Source organism: Hydra viridissima, unplaced genomic scaffold (assembly GCF_058129835.1).
Source record: "Hydra viridissima isolate aposymbiotic clone 2 unplaced genomic scaffold, HvirCarnegie_v1 scaffold_1, whole genome shotgun sequence".
NCBI lineage: Eukaryota > Metazoa > Cnidaria > Hydrozoa > Anthoathecata > Hydridae > Hydra > Hydra viridissima.
Genome location: NW_028324300.1, coordinates 28,466,844 through 28,482,597, shown reverse-complemented (window position 1 = coordinate 28,482,597; position 15,754 = coordinate 28,466,844). Strand labels below are relative to the sequence as shown.

General features: G+C 31.0%; 2 pseudogenes across 1 annotated transcript; both read right to left on the bottom strand.

Moving 5' to 3' along the window:
- Positions 1–441: 441 nt before the first annotated feature.
- On the bottom strand, positions 442–2,426 carry LOC149894320 (uncharacterized; annotated as a pseudogene).
- A 6,276-nt stretch (positions 2,427–8,702) lies between these two features.
- On the bottom strand, positions 8,703–12,374 carry LOC145187742 (uncharacterized; annotated as a pseudogene). Its single transcript, XR_016444749.1, has 3 exons — positions 12,111–12,374; positions 11,374–11,910; positions 8,703–10,985 (listed from the first exon to the last, which is right to left on the bottom strand). The product of XR_016444749.1 is annotated as an uncharacterized LOC145187742 (transcript).
- Positions 12,375–15,754: the final 3,380 nt, after the last annotated feature.

Genomic DNA, 15,754 nt, shown 5'->3' with positions numbered 1-15,754 from the left:
ATATTAAGCACGCGAGAGAATGAGTAGAATCATTAAGAGTAGTCCATAATTTACGTCAACCAACTTTGACCAATTTTACCCCCATCGTAATGCTTTTGTAACAAGATCCGTAGTTTAAAGACGACCCTTTATGTGAATTAAAATGTTAGAGACAAATACGACTAAATAGACGTAAAATACGACTAGGTAAACTTTTAAACTTTAGCCCCCCTCCTTGGTAAGTGACCAAACCCGCCCCTGAACCAGATTATATGTTTTTCATTGTTTACAATATGAAAATTTAAGGTTACTGCTGCTGTTAAAATACCAAAAACTTTTAATGCTTTCATATGCTGCTTTTTATAAAGCAAAAATTTAAAAATGAATTTTCTTCCCCGGACGGTGATGGGTTATTTCATTTTTTATAGTTTTGAGATCAAAAAAGTGTCAAAATTGCTCCCATCAAAGAGTTATTCTGGAGCTTGCCAGAGTAACCCTTTGTGGCAGCAATTTTCTTTTCTGCCAATGAGTGTTTTGAGTTACTTTACTAAAACTAGGTATTGGTAATTGGTTGCAAAGATGCGAAGATTTATTTTTTAAATTAGGTTCCATAAGGTCATAATGATCTTTGGATTTGCTATGAAAAGTAATTTTAGTCTGTAACATCCTGCTACTTTCATTGAAAGCTTTACGTTTCAAATTATTTCTTAGTACTAATGGAACTTAATGATTGTTTTGAAAGAGGACAGAAAAATCATTTGAAAACCTTTCACAACAAAAAAGAATAATTTTCAAAAGAGGTCATACGGGGATAAATAATTTTGCTAAATAATAGTTTGTACTTAGTAAGGCCATTTTCTGGGTAAAGACAATCTATATTTTTTTCCACATATGCTTGATAACCCAAGAACACAAACGAAAGAGGACCAGTTCTTATCATTGCAATTATGAACAGCTTCTTCTTGTACTTACTCTTTGCCTTCCTTTCTTGTATCTAAAGAATTTTTTGATATTGACAACGGCAGTATGTTTTTCAAACAAGGAAAATCCTTTCTATTGTTACAAAAAACAGATTGAAAAGTTGGATGGTTTGAGTTTGTAGTCTACATTTAAGAAAAGCTCGATTGATGTCATTAATCTTAAATCATTTACAACAGAATTATTACCAGTGATAACTAATGAGATAGAACTGTACAGACAGTTTCCAGTTGATTGAGACCTGATATGAACATAAAAACATAGTTATACAATTATATTTTTCAATTGCAATGTTTTCAATAAAAAATATTTTTATAAGAAAACTAGTTCATTATTGTTATTGTAACATTGGATTTAATATAAAGATAAATTTATAAATGTTTAATAAAAAAAGCTTAACAATAACAATAAGAAAGCTTAAAAATAATAAAAGAAACCTTAACAATAAAAAAAAAATCACTGAAACGAAATGAATATTTCTACCTTAAACAAATGAAATTGCCACAATGTTATTCTGAAAAAGTCTTTGGTAAAAAGGTGTCTAAAACTCTAATATTTTCTACAACATTCATATAAAAGCCTTTAAAATGTATTTATGTTAACATTTTGTAAAAATATCTTCTTTGAAGACATGGGCTTAAAACAGTTTTGAACTTTAGCCTACTTTCTTAACTACTTATTGTTTTATTTTTCATCTCAGTATATCATTCAATTTTATATTATATTATTTTTTATAAAACTATTTAAATCGAAAGGTGATCTGGGTATGCAAGAAATTCTGGTAATATACATTACTGTGAATAGGTTTTAGACCACTTACATTTTTCAAAATATCCCGGAGAATTCTTTTTTAATATTTAAGTTTGTAGTTCTATATTATAAACTTATTAAAACACATGTATTTCACACAAAAATATAGAACAATAACAAACTTTTTAATGTCAAACTTCATAAAAAACTCTTAATATCTACTGTCCTCCTTTTGCCTTAATCACAGCCGATATTCGCAGGGGAATAGATTCATACAAATTAGTTATAAAATCCTGGGGTATGTTGTGCCATTCTCTTTGAAGTACTTCAAAGCATTCTTCAGCATTTCGGGGAGCATGTTCAACCTTTCTGTCCAGGTAATCCCAAATATGCTCAATTATGTTCAAATCTGAACTCTTTGGAGGGTTGAACCAAGCATAGTTTAATGTCACTGTAATTCTTTTTTTAATTAATGTTGAAGTTGGGATTTGTGATTGAATTAAGGTTAATCAAATGTCACAATCTAAAACTTTTTTAGTTTTTTTAACAATAAATCCAGCAATATATTCCACAACACCACTAACATATAATGATAAACTTCTTGAATAACTTAAACTATTTACAGCATACTCATGGTCATCATAAATTTTTTCTTTATCAAAATCTTCAATAAGCTGATGATCAATTGTTTTCATTTTAATATTTTTTGAAGAACTCATTGCTAAAATTATTGATGGTGCCTGTTCAATACAATTGTTTTAAGAAGAACTTGAAACACTTTTATGAATGAACAATTTTTTGTAGGCAACTTGAAACTGTTTTGCTGTGGGATTACTGTTATATCCATGGCTCCATGGCTCCTTATAGCACTGAAAAAAACTTCCAAATGGTCTTGAGATTATAAGCTGAAATATTCCTAAGACAATAATTACCATTTTGAACATAATAATTCCATATTCCCATATATGATTTCAGGCTTATAATCATCCCAATAAAACCTGTTTTACTATGATTTAAATGCAGAGGTTCTCCATTTTTAGTACGTTTAATTGTTATTAAATAATCTATTGACTCTTATTTTTGAAAATAGTTTCTTTATTATGTTGTAAACTAACTTGAAATTCTTTGCTAACAAATTTCTGCTATTTAAGAAGTCAAAAATGTTATTGGTAGCAATAATAAATCTTTCTGTTGCTTTGCTGTCTTCAAAATCCTTCAAGTGCTGACTTTCTTGTAAATATTCTATTGGATTTGCAACTTTTTGACTGAATGTCTGTGCAGCTAGCTTGACTTTCATTTTTTCCTAAAACCAATTTATGTCTCTTTGCAATTTTTGTCGCTAAATGAAGGCCTTCCGTTTCTTGAATAGTTACTAATTTTTCAATAAAATCCCATTTTATCGGTTCATTATTGCTACCGAACATTATTTTGTGCAAACCTAATGTATTTCTTATAAGTTTTAACATGTGCGGAGGATCCATGAAAAAAAAAATTGTTTTTTTTGAAACTGGATGTGGAAAGTATGTAAAAGTAGAGTTAACTTGATAAATCAGCTCCAAGATGATTAGCCATACTAATATTTGCCGAAGCACCATCATAAGTTAAACTTGTTATAGTGACGCCAGTTTCTTCTAATATTTTTAAACACATTTTTACTAAGTTACTTTTTTGAACTTCTGAGATTCCATTTATTAAAAAGTAGCCAATTGATAGCTTCCACGAAATGTTTAAGCTATTAATCAAAAACACAATTGCTTCTTTTGCTTCAACTTCAGAACTGCTTTGAAGTTCAGAACCAATATCAACATACCTAAAATTATAGTTAAATTTTTTTTGATTAAACAAAGACAAACTTTCCACTATTGTGTACTTATATAATTGTTATATACAGTTATATATAACTGTATTAACACAACCTACCCTGAAAACTTTTCACCATCCCATTCTATTTTTTTTATGAATTGCCATTTCATCAATCATTAAGGGAGCAGAAACATGATTTACCTTTTTCTTTTAGTTCTGCTACTTTCAGTTTTAGTACCTTAATTGATTCAGATTGAAATCCAGGTTCGCATGTGACTTTTTGATACCATTTTTGAAGTATTCTTGGATGAGGAAGCATTTTAGTAAATGTTTTTGTGACATATGGATAAGCTCTGGAGAATAAAAATTTAGGGTAAGAGCGAAGCTTTTCAACTCCATTAGATATTCTTTAGTGCATTTGGATTTTAGTAATTGTTTACAAGAAGTTTTTGTAGAAGCAGGCATTGTGTTCTACAAAAAATTAAAATTTTAAAATGTCTATTAAATTTTTACCTATACCTAGTTAAAAAGTTTGAATTAAAAGTTCACATAGATTATTACTTTATATTTTTAGTAATTATCACTTACAGAAAGCTTAAGGGAGGATTCTTCGTCAATCATTTGCATTTCCTTCAAATGTTTAAGGAAAGATTGTAAGTTGGATACTCTTTTGTGAAGTTGCCGATTTCGTTGCTGCAAAGTTTTAATTTTTTTTTCTTGCTTTTAAATTAGTTTTAATGTTATATTAAAAGAGTGGTGTTTTTTAAAATCATTCAGGCAACATTTTCTCCTTTTTGGACGAGGTTCTAAGGCTATTATTTTTAAATTGCTAAAGGTATTGCAGCTCTGTCTTTTAGCTCTGTCTAAGGAGGCTGTTTCAAGGGTCGTTTCAAATGAAGTATCATCTTTTATTGTTTTGATATTAATTTCACTCTTATTTAAAATTTTTCTTTTAGCTGGAGGTTTTCTAGGGTGAATTTTCTTCACCAAATTACTTGGAAAATTAAAAACAGTTGGTATAGCTTCCTTTTTAAGTTGCTTTTTTGAACTCGAACCGCTAACAACATATGAATCCGGTGTAAAATGCTCAGAACAAATTTTTGAACTTTTTGTTGGAATAAAATTTTCTCTACCCATGACAGCAATCCATTTATTTCGTAACAATAAGTCTTTTGGAAATCTGTAAGATAAAATATAGTTGATAAATAAAAATACTTTTTTTGCATGTTTATCAAAAAGTAACATATAGCAAAAGAATGATTTATAGCAACATATTAGTAATAACATTTAGTAATATAATGGCAAACATAATGGATGTGGTTCTAATCTATGACACATTCTATATAGTATTATGTTTACTTTCTTATCAAGAAAAAAGAACATTTAAGTTTAAAATAACAAATAACATTTATATATAAATATCAATTAAAACATTTTAAACAAATATCAGCATAAATCAAATATGCTAGGATCAATCAATATTAGCCAAAATTGCAGAAATCCAAAATAAAAATAGTAATAGTTAGGGACTGCAATCCCGGGCTTGATTTACGATACCGGGATTGAGGGATTGAGGGAAATAAAATCCCGGGATCCCGGGATTGTATATAATGTGAGGTATTTGCTAAAAAACAGAAGTTAATACTGCATAGGGTAAAGTGAGGTTAACTGGGTGCAGTTTTTTTTTGGGTGATGTAATTGTAACAAATTACTGCTTTTCAATATTTTTTCTGTTTATAACTATGAGAATATTAATATTCCATCTAATAAATTCAAATGAATTAATTAATATATGCTGTGGCCTTGTAAATATTGCATTTTTTAGACATGTGTCCCGTGGCCCAGTTAACCACAGTGACGGGTTTAACTGGGCCACCCTATGGGGTTGACTGGGTACATACTAGTGAAACTACAATAATATTAGTTTTTATTTTGATAATATATTTAGTTAAGAAAGATAGAATTAATAAACAAAATAAACGTGATAACAATAAAATTATACAATAAAAAAAACACAAATTAGTGAAAAAATACACCTTCGATGTGAAAAAATTGTATGAATATTTCAACTATTAAACATTAATAAAACACTATGTTTACATAACAATGGAATAATTGGAAAAATCGAATTGAAAGGAATATAAATTGGCGAATCGTCCCGTTTCTCCGTGAAATAGAGGAGTTGGCAATTTTCGAACAATATCGGATGCAGGAACGAAGGTCAGCTCCTCATCTGTAATATAAAATTTTGTTGTCCTATTTTGATTTTTCAGCCACTTAACGCTAAAACCATCTTGCGTTTTCGAAATTATTTTGGCAATATAGTGCCTGCTAGACTTTTTCTTAGCTCCGTGCACCATAGCAAGCACGAAATCATCGACGGTTATGGGCTGGTTAAAATCATCCGTATCTTCTCCAGAAGATAATTCTGAAATATCCGATGAAGAATCGGCATACTCTACTTCTGATGATCCTTCATCACTGGACTCTATTAATATTTTACGCTTTTCTTTTCTTGGGGCAATGGACTTAGGCTTAGATTTATTTGCACGCATTTGTGCAGCTTCTTCCAATTGCCGTTTGACTGGAGTATCCGTTAAAACAGCAGACTTTCTTTTCTGCTTTGGTTTTCTGTTATTTTTACGCATTCCGGCTTTAGGAAATGGTCGTATTTGTTCCGGAGAAATAAGTTGACAGTCAGTTAGTGAGGTTGGTATTTCTATAGTGGTTGATACTGATGTTGAGGGTAATGTTGTCGATTCAATGGTTGTATCTGAAACAGTTGGATCTGGTCTATCTGTAACTGTTGCAGCTAAAAAATCTTCCTCTGTAAATATTTGGGAATCAAATGGATAGATTCCTGCTGCTTTGAACCCTTGGGAAATATTCCTTGGCGTAAATGCTAACGGAAAAGCAGTCCCCAGTAATTCTCCTATGTCATAAATTGTGATTAGAGTCGCAGGATGGTTTGTCATCCAATCATTGCAGGCTCTGTTGTAGTGTTTTTTTAAGGGACCGAATACGCTCACATCCAGAGGCTGCAACTTATGGCTGCAGTGCGGAGGGAAGGTCAGCAACATTATGCCATTAGTCTTTGCATAATTTAACGCAGCAATACTTAAGTGGCTCTCGTGGTTGTCTAATAATATCAACTTTGGACTGTCTGTTGTAGGTCTTACGTGATCGACAAAATGTTTGAGGACATCAATAAAAATATCTGAAATCATCCATCCAGATTTTGTTGCTGCACCTTTTGTTCCAACAGGTGCGCCTTTAATCATGTGTTCCTTAAAAAACACTCTGGGAAACAGCAAATATGGAGGTATTGCAGTTCCTGTAGCTCCAACAATACAACATGCTGTAACCAAGACACCTCGTTCAGCTGATGATGCCTGGCCAACTTGCTTTTGCCCCTTTAAAGCCAAAACTTTTACTGGTTTATGTACACTTGTGAGACCAGTCTCATCTAAGTTAAAAATGTCTTGTGCTTGTAGATTAAATCGGTTAATAACACCTTCTAAATTTGAAAAAAATGCTCCAACATTAGTTTTATTGAAACTAGTGCAACGGCTAAGACTAGTTTGTTCGGGGGTTCTTAGCGCCAAACTCTGTCGTCTCATAAATGAATGCAGCCATTCTATTCCAGCCATTTTTTCTTCTGTCCAATTACATTTCACGTTTTTGTTATTTGCTATAGCAAACTCAAAAGCTAAGCGACGAACTTGGGTAAATGAAAGTCCATGGTGCATGTTGACTGCATCTTGAATATATTTTTTCAATAGCAATTCTTCACTTGAGTTGAAAACGAGTAAATGTTCATTTGATGGTCGAAAATTAACCTTAACTCCATCAGGTGTATTTTTAACTTTGAGCACATACCTGGCTAATGTATTTTTTGGTATCTGATGACTGGCCGCTGCTTTTCTTATCGATAGTTCTCCTTTTATAATTTTTTCAGTTGCCGTTTTTAAAGCATCAATGGAATACGATCTGTGCGTTGTGGTACGTTGACGTTGACGGGGCATTTTAATTTAATTTATTTATAAACTGGAATAAAAAAAAAACATAATTAGTTGATATAAATGTTAATTAAATGATTATATTAAATTAATTTTTTATTGGTGGGGTTAAGTGGGCCGTCCCATATAACCACATGAATAGCCGGCCCACTCAACCCCACTATATCAAAATTCATATTTTTACAAAAACTTACCAGTATTTTAAATATTTGCGTAATTTGTGATAATTATTCAAATAGGCACTATATTAAAGTTCAGAAATCAGTTATTAAAACTCACAAAACTTGATAAACACAGATTCTATCAACTTTCTAACGCTGCAGTAAATCAATACATGTGACTTCCAAGAACAACAAATGCTTAATAAAATTTTAAAATGGCTGCCATTTGCATTCAAAATCAGCAGCAAGTAGTGCCACCTAGTGGATCGTTTGGGAAACATCAATAAAAGCGGTGTATTCAAACTGCAGAAGTATGAACAGCCAGTGGCCCAGTTAACACCTGTACCCAGTTAACCTCACTTTACCCTAAATGAAAATACTTTTTGATGTTATCAATTTTTTATTTAATTTCATTATGCCTTAATAACTTAAATTAACAGAAATATATATACGGTACCTTCCATATTATGTTTTAAGATTATAGACTTTACAGAATAACCTTCATCAAATAATTGGATATGTAAACAACATTTGAACATTTAAAGTGTATTTGACTAAAGTCACTAAACAATCAAAATTTCAAAATAAATTTGTGAACATAAATTTTTTTAAACTTGGCTACCGATGTAGCAGCTGTAGCAACAAGCTACTTTGTTAAAAATAACAAAATAAGTTGTTTATTAATATTAAGTAACAAAAATTAAAGAAAATCTCTCTTTTATATTTATAAATAAATGTTAGCTAAATAATAAATGTAAAACAAAAAAAACAATTCATATTAAACTCATATTTTATTTACAAACTTTCTTTTTTTGTCTGAAAATATGCCCGGAGGAATAGTAGAGCATTTAAGGTTTGGTCATTTAGCTTACTCCTTATTTTACTTCCCAAATACCCAGCTGCAAAAAATGCTCGCTCAGTTCGATGCTCGTCGGTGGAATAGATAACAAATACTGGTATACTAATTCCAAATTATGCCCCCGGTTTCCACCATTTTCAAACAGATGCATTTCTTTCTTTATAATTGACATTAAATTTGAAGTTTGTGTTTCTGGTTTAATGGCTTTCATGCTTTGTGCAATTTGTTCTTGTAACTTTTCTATTAAAGACTAGGAGGCTGGAACTTGCGATTCTTCATTTCTAACGACAGCCATTATATTTTCATCAACATCAATACTTGATTTTTCTAAATTATCATTTTTAAAAACAGCTAGTCTCTCAATAAGTTTTTTTTATCTGCTTCCTAATAAGGGTTTGAGGAGGAATTCCAAAAATTCTGCAGACTTTTGTTTCATCATTCACAGCATCATATTTTGGATTTTGAAGGTATTTTAAAATACCAGAAATTTCTTCACATCGTCTTTTTTCCATTCTTGTTTTTATAGCTTGGAATATTTTATTAGCAAAAAGAGATTGTTTTTGAACAATCTGCTGGAATAAAAATATGAGTACTGCATCTGCAGTGCATATATTAGCATCTCGTCTGCATAATGCATCTACTGCTAATTTGACAGGTGCAAGTACTTCTATTATTTCTGCAAAGCAGCGTTATATTAAAATTAATTTCTTCAGTTATTCCAAAGTCATTGCAAAAAAATCATGCCTCAAGCATTAGTAAACAACGTATTATTGCGGTAAACAACAAAAGTATTAAATAGGTTATCACTGTGAGCCAAAGAGACCGCCAGGTTTTATGTCGTGTCACTCAACCAAAATCTTTTTTATTAGTTTAGTATTAATGTATATGGTTAATTAAAAATATTTTTAAAATCTCGTTTACGTGCCAAGGTTGGAAAAATCAATTTTTAAGTTTCTACATGTATTTATCACGTATAATTATCATAACCAAGTTAAACACTTCTTCCATTAAAATCATTTGTTGATTCCTAAACTATTTCAAGATTCTATTGTAGGTATTACTATTAGCAACCTTTTCAATTGTATTTGAAAAAGCTTTTCAAACATGTAATAGGAGCAAATTAATTTTTTTTTCCCCGCTCCCCTAACTTTTTGCTGAATCTTGTGGCACACTATAAAAACATACATGCCTAAAATGAAAGTAGTTCTTGTGAATTAGAGCTCTTGAGATATTACAAAACAAGCCATTTGTAATGTTTTTAAACAAATTTTGTGGCTATGAAAATAGCCGTTTTGACAGGATTATAGTCACTATCCTAGACTTGTTGACTTTTTTTTGTTTCTAGGGCTGCATATCAAAGTTAATGTTAAATTCTTCTTCCATTAAAATCAACTACAGAGGATAGTAGTTGCTCTCCATGTCGAGTATGCTCTTCTTTACGTTTAAATTTACTCCATGTAGGCTTAAATTTAGAATGAATGGCTTCTCCACACTGTTCAGCAAACTTGGATAGGCCACAGTTACGGTATTCAACAAAGGGCTGAACATGACACAGCAAAATGTGAAACTTCCAACTTACTGAAATTTTTTTCCATAGAACCTGTGCAAGATCTTGGGTAGATAGGAAGGAGTTTTTTAAATGAGCAAATGCTAACTTATAATCTGACACATCCAGGTTTTTCAAGATCTTGTTGGAATTATTTCCATCCCAACCTCTACCTTGGTACCCTCTCTGAAGAACATTTTTAGTTTTCACCCAGTCATCAAATTCATGCCAGGTATTCATAAGCAGACATCCTAAAGTAGATACAACTCCAATCAAAAGATGCAATTCAGGAGGTGGTACTAAGTGCTGAATTAGAGTATCTGGATTCTCCTCTAGGTAGAGAATCCTTGGATATATCACATTCATATAATGTTGCATGTTAGATTTCTTGGAGTTATTTTCCACAACATATTTTTCAAACCAGTAATCTAGACTCCGAGAGTTCTTAGTTTTTCACATTCTTCATTTCTCAACCCTTCACACCACAGGCAAGCTCTTTTTCCTGTATGGCCTGACAGACCAAACACAGCATTGGTACACTTTAAATCAAATGCTGCAAAAAACTTGATCTTGCAAAAATCTTGCAAATTGAGTTTTTCTAATATTTTTCTTAAGTTATGGTTTGTATCAGGAATATCTTCAACTATTGCAAGAATTAGACAACGCTGAACACCACTATTCATGTAAATTGCATACTTTGTTCTTTCATTTGCATCAAAGACATTAATTATAACTTTCAAAAAAGATCCTCCACCATCCATAGAAATTCGTACAAATGCTGAATGAAGGTCTAGAGCACGTTGATTTATCAAATCCAGTATGAAAGATGATGTCTCTTGAACATACACAAGATCCTTTGAAACTTTTCGATCTTCACTGTCTAGGAAAACCTATCTGTAAAAATATTTAAATAATGTCATTATTTATTTATACACTAAAAAATAGCCTTCACATTCAACGACTTGTTGAAGCATCTCCAGATTGGGAAAATTTAGGGATTAAAGCTTTAACATAAAACAATTAAATGTATATTACACAAAAAAGAAAACAATAATTTCTAATTTATATATAAGTCAATTTAATATTAGCTGCACTTAATTTTACAAAAAAAACGACTTAAATTATAATGGTTACACATTATATAGTTACAATATTTGTATGTGTAGCCATCACAAATTCATGGTGGAGGATCTCTTTCTCTCTACATATAAAACATATTCATACAAAATGTTAGAACATTCTGAAAGTGCACTTTTGTGATTAATACTTATAAATTACCTTTTCTACATTATAAAAATGTGATATGGATTCTTTAAGATCATTCAATTTGCCAAAAATATTAGGTTCTACAGCAGTCTTATTCCCTAATCCTTTCCGAAGAGAAGATATTAACTGTTTGGTGTCGTTAATAGAAAGTTCCAATATTACTTGAAGTTCTTTTATAACCTGTAAAGATACTTGTTTTACTGTTCTTCGATTTACCTTGTTGGCAGGACATCCAACAGTTACAACCAATGGGTTTCCACCAGTTGATAAAGAAAAAGTTGCTCCTTTTGGAATGCAGTCAGCTTTCATCTTAACTTTTAATAAGCCTGAAGCAACTTGTTCAGCTTGAATGCATCCCAAACTCTTGGCAAGAGAGATCAAGTTTGTTACAGCAACTGAAGAAGAACAGTTGTGGGTGTGTTTAGGTGATAACATTGAGAAACATTTTCCACAGAGCTTTAAGTTATCTAGTGAAGAAGATATGATTGGTTCTGTTTCACTACTTTGGAACATTGAAGCTGAATTCCTGGTCAGCATTTTCCACTCAACCTTCAAAAGTGGTATTTAGATACATAATTATTATATAAAGATAAATGCTTCATTACAATGAATGATTTAATATAAATAGTGGTATGGTTTTTTAAATAAAACATGAAACTTTTTAGAGATTAATAGGCTTACTTTATAATAACACTTTAAAAAATTAATGAGTTTAAAAAATATTTTTATTTTTTAAATATGAGAATTACCTTTGATTCTCTCTCTCCCCACGAGCCTTTGGGTGTATTTCCCGACTTCATCAAGTAAAGGTTTCTTCTACAACTAGAGCATACTACAGTTGGGTAATTACAAATCTCAAGGGAATACCCAGGATATATATACAGCTTCATCAGATCTTCTATTGTTGAATTTACAGGGTATAAAGACTTGGTCCTCACTCCAAGAAATTCCCAGCAGCAGCAGCAAAAGTCATTTCGTACAAAGACAGCAGTCGATGAGCTAGTAACAGCCATTTTCGTTTATTTAATAAAATTTAATAAATGTTTTCGTTTATTAAATTTTAAAAATTTTCGTTTATTAAATAAAATTTAATAAATGAAAATGGCTGCTGCAAGCTAATGATTAAAAACATTAAATCCAAAAAATAACACGGGTGTCTTGTTTCAAATGACATGGTTTTATAAAAAATATGTAATTTTGAGAAAAATGTAACTTAAAATGCAATTTTTGAAAAAAGTTATTATAAACTTTTTTTTGATTTTTTTTTTAAATTGATTTCACAGTATCTGATTCTTAAATGAGTATATGTAAAAGTTAATTGTATCGCTTGATAGAAGACACGCGTTTTTTTTTTTAATTCTTGCATAAGATTTACGCTTTTCATTACCCACAATTTATGTCGTCATTACGACGACTTTTTTTAACCGATTTTTTAGTAGCTTTTTTAAGCATTTATTCAAGGCTTTTAATTATCATTTTTACAATATTAACACGCGATTTTGATTTAAAAAACATTTTTAATGATCAATATAAACTAATACTAAACTAATAAAAACGGTTTTGGCTGAGTGACACGACATAAAACCTGGCGGTCTCTCTGGCTCACAGTGTTATCAGTTCAAAACGTTCAAGCGACTTAATAAACTCAAGCAATCACTTAACCACAAATTCGCTCAACAACTTTACAGCTTATCTTTTTAACGCTTGAAGTCTTGCCAACAAACTTAACGATTGTTTTTTATACGTTAAGTCAAACAAACCTGCCTAAATTTGTGTTTGTGAAACTTTTTTCAATGATAAACTCCCGAACTCTATGGTTTGTTCAAAAAATTGTTCCATTTATCGTAAGGATAAAGCATAAACAGGATTAACCTGCAAAGCAGCATTATATAACTCGTTATAATTCAGTATAGTTACCAACTTTGAACATTTTGTTTTACAAAATAATTTAATTAATTCAATCCTGCTTAAATCCCGAAAATCCCGGGACTTTGTGTTTAGAATCCCGGGATTTTCGGGACCCAAAAACGTCCGGGATCCCGGGATTGCAATCCCTAGCAATAGTGGACAACAAAAATTATTATTAAGACATAATAATATGGCTTAATATGACTTCTATGTATAAATATAATAAGCCATTTATCTTTCATTATAACTTAATAAAAGATAAATGTTTATCATGTATATAATCATCTATTAATGGTTCATTATAAATTATGATGAGAGATTAATAGCTCATCATATTGTGAGGAAGCTAAATCTAATTAACCAAATTCATAACAATCAAAACACCCAAAATTAGTGATTTCGCCGGTTAACCGTTTCAAAAACCGGATAACAGTTCCCATCATTTTGCGGTTAACCGACTATTCGGTTGGGGGTGGGGGGGGGGTTAATAAAAAGGGGGAGGGGGAGATTTTTTTTAAAAAATTTTAATTTATAAATTCAAATAAATAAGTTTTTTACAAAACACGAATAAAACTTTTTAATTCTAGCGCGGCTTGCTGTCAAATGCACATTTTCTATAAGCCGTTTCATTATAATTTCAATACAATTTAATTTGCTTTTACTTTGGTGAGAAATAAACTAAGTTCAACGATTTTTAAAGCTTGTTTTCACTGAACTTTTTGTTTTTATTTGTGACTGATATAATTATTTTTTAATTTTTAGGCCGATTTTCAGAGTTTTTTTTTTAAATCTAAGATATAAATTTAACTTTGATAATAAGTAAAAATTAATAAACGGGGGGGGGGGGGTCTTAATAAGCTTGGGGTGGGTGGGAAAAATAATCAAAAATTAATGAACTGGGTGTTGTCGTGCAAGCACGACTTCTCAACGTGATTGGTGAAATTCATGAACGTGACGACATGATGACGTCATCGATGCTGTGATTGGAACGTCATGATCACGTGATGAATTTGAACCAATCAGAATGCAGGGACCGCCTCAACTGCACATTTTCATCCTCTGTATACAAATGTATGAATAGAGAATAGCTGAAAAATAAAAATACATCAGAAACAGCTTCCATTATAGAAAAATGAAAAAAAATGAATAAAATATGCATTTAACAAATATATGTATAAAATATATAATAAAAAAACACCGTTTAAAAACGTAATAAATACCGTGTAAAATAATGTAAAAAACACCGTGTAAAATAATGAAAAAAACACCGTTAAAATATACTAAAAAATGCACACTTTTACTAGGGAAATTCCCTGAGAAATTACTAGTTTCCAGTCCCCAAAGACACTAAACCGCGCATTTTTACAAATAAAGAAAAAATAAAATGAACAACAAAGTTACCTTCCTTCGACGCCATTTTGGAAAAAATTTGAGTAGAGCTTCGCCGTCCGATCTCCTTTGGGGCTTTCGCCCAAATGACAGATTAACGTTCGCACCGGTATATATAGAGAAAACGACCCTTAAGTAAACAAACGACGGCCCTTAAGTAAACAAAACGTTGCGGGGGGTCCCAAATCGACCAATCAGATTGCAGAGAAAAGTAAACAAAAAAACCAATCGACCAATCAGATTGCAGAGAAAAGTAAACAAAAGAAAAATCGACCAATCAGATTGCAGAGAAAAGTAAACAAAAGAAAAACCGGGGGTAAAATAGAAAAGAAGACGGGTGTAATGAATAAATTATTATTCAATTGTTACACATATGTCCATAGAGATAAATACATATTCTTCCGCTCCGTATTCGTTGAATTCAAAACTTTTATCTAAATATTTTTCATCAACAGGGATAAGGTGATGAAGATTGTTATGTTTTGTAACATAAACGTGTTCGTTTCTTGAACAAATGATAAACAAGGTTCGTTTGCCATCGGCTCTGTAATAGTTTTCAACTAAAGCGGTGGGTGAAAACGAAATAGCGTAATTATCTGTTAACCAATGCCGATCTAATTCATATTCATTTGGAATTCGAGTAATATCGAGAATCGTCGGTTTGCAGTTTGTTCGATCTTTTGAGAAATAGATAACAAGAACCATATTTTTATTTTTTTTTAAAAAAAGTCTATATATAAAAAGAAGGTATTAAATAAATTAATTTGAGCGCTCTAATTGAACAAAAAAAACACCGTTTAAAATAGATAAAATAATGATGCTAAATAATAAACAAAGTTATAATATATATTAGTTAATAGAATAAATTTTGAAAAAAAAAAATGAGCGGAAGAAGATACATGCCTCCTTATCCTTATCGTGGAAACGGATTAAAAAAAAAAGCGACAAAAAGAAAAAGACAGAGAGGAGGAGGTGAATTAACCGACAAAGCTGTTGAAATATTATCTCCTCTTCCATTGGCGTTTACCGAAAGTGCTAGTAGATATTTGGTGAAGAAAGCTTTAGACAAATTATCACCTAGTAAAAAAAAGTTTGT